This window comes from Alligator sinensis, unplaced genomic scaffold (genome assembly GCF_000455745.1).
Source record: "Alligator sinensis unplaced genomic scaffold, ASM45574v1 scaffold419_1, whole genome shotgun sequence".
Taxonomy (NCBI): domain Eukaryota; kingdom Metazoa; phylum Chordata; order Crocodylia; family Alligatoridae; genus Alligator; species Alligator sinensis.
The window spans coordinates 90456-95146 of record NW_005842360.1 but is presented as its reverse complement, the minus strand read 5'-3'; the positions used below and the strand labels follow the sequence as shown (position 1 = coordinate 95146).

General features: G+C 51.4%; 1 protein-coding gene across 2 annotated transcripts in view; it reads left to right on the top strand.

Moving 5' to 3' along the window:
• Positions 1-1578: 1578 nt before the first annotated feature.
• The window catches only part of DHX33 (DEAH-box helicase 33), a 16501-nt gene continuing 13388 nt past the window's right edge, over positions 1579-4691 (top strand). For both annotated transcript variants that reach the window (XM_025210623.1, XM_006029147.3), the window contains exon 1: positions 1579-1672. The gene's annotated coding sequence lies outside the window, so the exon portion shown is untranslated. The remainder of the gene's footprint in view (positions 1673-4691) is intronic.

Here is a 4691-nt window from a genome sequence, read left to right as displayed (position 1 = left end):
CAGTCGGAGGGAAGGGCGTTATCTTATCTCCCAGCATTTGTACTTGTAGGGCAAAGCTCCCATTTCTTGGCTCACACTACACTACACAGCTTCTGTTTTTGGTCTTTTAGAACAAAATAATCTTCAGTTTACTGTTTTTCTCTCAAGACTGTTGTTCCTTGACTTCCTTCTCTCTGGCATTCCCTGGATTTTGTGTGCTTGAGGTCTTCTGGATCATGGTAGGCTTGCCTCCGATTTATCCCTCTGGCCTGTAAGGGACCCATATTCTCTCTTACAGTCCTAGCGGTCAACTGCACACATCAGTTTAGGATGGCTACACGCGTGTCGTGTGTTGAAAGTTTTTTTTTTCCCTCTATCTTGAGTACGTTAACATGTTCTGAGCAGAGTAGTTGGACAGTTTTGTGGATCCAGTGCACTGTTCCAGCTAGGAGGAGAAATTCATAAAGAATTTGGATGTTATTTCTGATCAGTAGCGCTGGGGATGAGGTACGCCAGGTGAAGCGGCAGACAAAGTTGTATTGCGGTGAGACTGTCATCAAACAAAACTGCATTTGGCTAGGACAGAAGTTAACCATCCCGCTTCAGGGAGGGAGAATGACCAGGCATCTTAGAAGGCCAGAAGTGTATGCTGGTGCCTTGAACACGGTTTTGCGAGGTGAGGGCATACGTGAAATTGCCAGCAAACTTCAGAAAGCTTCTCAGAGGGGTCATTTCGGAGCTGGGAACGACCATGTGATGGCGTTGTTGTATAGAGCATGGAAGTGAGTGACAAATGTGCAAAGCGTTGCTGCCCGTAGTCTTAAAAAGGCTCTGACCTCCAGATCTGTAAAAAGTCTGAAAATGGAAAACGCGACTGTGCCGAGGCCGTGTAGAGAAACGACCTGTAGCCGGAGCCGTTGTTTATCAAGCAGGTGCTGAGCGAGATCACGGGTCTCATGGCGTCATTTCGCATCACTGTCTTTGGGTCACGCACGCAGGGGACAGATGTCTTGCAAACCCTCATAATCTCTTTGAAACCTCAAGCTCAGGCACTTCGCCACGTAAATCCCGTCCACAGACGAAGCAGCGGTTGGTGCGGCGGCTCCTGATAAGGCCCCAGCAACTCTTCAGTAGCTGTCTTAGGTATTACCTGACCTCGCCTTCGCGCGCCAGTCAGCCTTATTGCAACCGGAAGTGCGGTGGTTGTTTTTTTAAATAAAACTGGCTATTTGTGTGCCCGCAGTGCAGCTGGAGGAGCTGCTCTGTGCCGCGCGCTGGCGGGACCACGTCCGGAAGGGAAGCGGGGCCTGGAGGACACCACAGTTCTGCAGCTCAGCTCCCCGCGGACCGCGCTTCCCGGAGCCCCGCCCCCGGCGCGGTGCAGGCCGGGAGTTGCAGTCAGTCCCAGGACTGTAGGAGGGGGTGTCGCGGCTGTGACGTCATCCCCCGCGCGGCAGCCGGGTGTTCTCGCGCTTCCTGGCATGCGCGGCTTCGCCAAAAGGCCCCGCCCCTCGGCGCGGTGCAGGGCGGGAGCTGCAGTCCCGGGGGTGTCGCGGCCGTGACGCCATCCCCACGCGCGGCGGCCGGGGGACGATCGCCGCCGGGGAGGCGCAGCGCCGCAGCCTGCCCATCTTCCAGGCGCGGGGCCCGCTGCTCGCCCGGCTCCGCGCCCTCGACACCGCCATCCTCATCGGTGAGTGCGGGAAGAGCTGGGAGGGAGGAGGCAGAGGGGCGGTTGCAGCGGAAGATCATCGGGTCCAGCCCCCCGCCCCAGGGGCAGGAAGTCGGCCGGGGTCACAGGATGCCAGCAAGATAAGCGTCCAGATGTCCCTCACAGGAGCCCAGAGTAGGTGCTTGCACCACCTCCCGGGGGCGCGAGGCTGCTCCAGGCCTCGGGGAGGAAAGCACGAGGCTGTTTTGCCCCTTTCCAGCTTGTCGTTAAGCCCCTTCCCCGTCCTCTCTGCTGCCAACGCAGGATTATTTTGCTCCACAAAGAAAAATCACCGTCCAAAATGGGGTCCTTGGGTAAAGGTACCTTCCCAAGCCAAACTTTCAGAAAGGCTCGCTAGCTTCATTTTCTTTCCTCGTGATCCTAAGATGCTTTGTGCCTGACTTGCAAGAGCCAAAGGCCTGCAGCCATTAGGGACTTCAGCTGCAAAGATTCGGGGCCCGGCATGTATGAAAATTAGGCGCAAAGTGCCTGCGTTTCCGTGCACGCAATCAGTCAGCACTGAAATCTGGCGATGATAATTTTCTAGGCTGGGTATTCATAGTAGTTGGTTCATCTCCGTGTTTTGTGGTTTGCGTTGCTAAATATATACTGCAATATGCCTCTTGACATTTTGCAGCTGTAGAACGAGGTAAATTTAATTTCTCCCTCTTTCCCAGTCTGCAGCTGTGGAAATTACATTTGGCTTTGGCTTATCATATGTCCTAGGAATTTCACAATCCTATAATGCAATATCTTCTCATTGTCCTTTTTATTCCTTCTCCTCGGGTCCCATCTCATTGTCTTCCCTTGCTGCGCTGGCTTCTAAGCCCTACTCTGTGTCAAGATACAATAGGAAAAGGGAATAATTACTAGATTTGCTGTTAGTGCACAATACCCACGATTCACTTGCTTCATTACATGTATTTCTCCTTGTTGCTTTTCATGCAGTATTGTGTTGTGCGAGTATATTCTCTTAGAGCTGCATCAGCTCCTTTCTGGTCGTTGTTGTATTAACAGCATCCCCGCAGCAAGATGGTCCTAGAAATCTCTACTACTTGCTTGACTGTGGTCAAAGTGACAGTATTATCCTCCACGGAAAATTAAAAAGACATGGAAGATGGTACAGCAAATTACCGGACAGGGATAGTCTTGTTCTAGGTCCCTAACATGATGGTTTTCTGCACCATGAACGGTTCTTAGGTGACATTGCAAAACAAAACATAAATTAGAAGCTGAATATTTCATTATGTGAGGGGAAAAGTAAAAAGTGCGTATCTTTAAAAAAGCCACGTTCCGGTGTCATCTTGGTCTGTCAACCTTGCAAGCTCATCGCAAAACACTTATCGGCATCCACACAATCCATATCCTGTTGCTTATCAAAATAATCTTGACTGCCAATAATGTTCATTGTTAAAAGGCTTGTGGTGTTGGGCTGGGTAGAAATGTCTAGGTCTGACTTGATTGAAAGGTCCATATGGACTTTCGGGACCTGAAGTTAGAAAAAAGAACAATGTTAAAGCTCCAGGACCTGGCACAGGTGCCCATGATGCATTGGTTGACATGAAAGGCTTGTGATCCACACATCTATGGAGCAAGCATTGAACACTGGACTCGGGATCTGTTGGGAGAGGGGATGGCTTCAGAATCAGGGCAGTGTCTCCTATTTGTTCCACTCCCTGCACAGGGAGGTACTTGGCTTGGCTGCTTTCTGGTTCCTCGTTTCCTACTTTTACTGCCGTCCAAGAATCAAGAAGGCAACAGGTCTCTCTAGTTCCTTGAATCTCTAATATATTCAGTCCTTTATGGGGAGTAATTCCTGTTCTGGGTCACTGGATGGTCTTATACTTCTGAAATCAAATTTAAATACTTTTCCCACACACACAGGCTACACAGATCAGACCTGCAAGAACTGTCGTGAGTTTGAAGGACAGTGATTTTTGGCCTTGCAGTCACTTTCCTGCTCATTGTTTCTCCTGGGACCTGGAACCAGTTCCAAATTCACGTTCTCTGAAGTACTGCGCCTTGTGCCAAGCCACACTGGCCCCGAGTAACACAAGCATTTTGTTGTCAGTGCTGATAGGAACAAGTGCTGACAGAGCCTGTTTTTTATCACTCTCTGACATGACGGGCCCTTAATGCTGTGATACTGCCTTGCTAACCCATTGGCATTGTTGTTACAGCTGGCAATGTGAAGGTAGTAATTAAGGGGCATACAAGTGGGATAGAGCTTTTTCTTTGAGGTAGCCCTCTGTGATGGTGTAGAGCTCCTGCCCATCCTTGTTTCATAGTTGGTAGGGTCGGAAGGAACCTGAGCAGATCATCAAGTCTGACCCCCTGCCACGGGCAGGTAAAAATGCCCCCGGCGAGGTGATCATCCAGCCTCCTTTTGAAGACCCCCAGGGTAGGAGCGAGCACCACTTCCCTTGGACGTTGGTTCCAGTGCCTAGCTGCCCTGACTGTGAAGTAGCGCCTCCTGGTGTCCAGCCTGAACCTGCTCTCAATCAACTTATGGCCGTTATTCCTAGTTACTCCTGGTAGTGCTTGGGGGAACAGGGTCTCTCCCATTCCCTGCTGGTCCCCCTTGGGAAGTTTATAGGTGGCCACCAGATCCCCTCTCAGCCGTCTCTTGTGCAGGTTGAACAGGTTCAGGTCCCGTAGCCTCTCCTCGTAGGGCCTGCCCTGCTTCCCCCTGACCATGTGAGTGGCCCTACTCTAGACCCTCTCGATGCTGTCCACGTCCCTCCTTAAGTGCGGCGCCCAGAGCTGGATGCTGTACTCCAACTGCGGCCTGACCAGTGTCGCATAGAGGCGGAGGATCACTTTCTTGGGCCTGCTCGTGATGCATCTGTGGATGCATGACAAGGTGTGGTTGGCCTCCCTGACCGCGTCCCCACACTGTCGGCCCATGTTCATCGTGGAATCAATAGTGACTCCAAGATCCTTTTCTGCTTCTGTGCTGACAAAAAAGGAGTTCCCCAGCCTGTAGGTGTTCTGCTTGTTT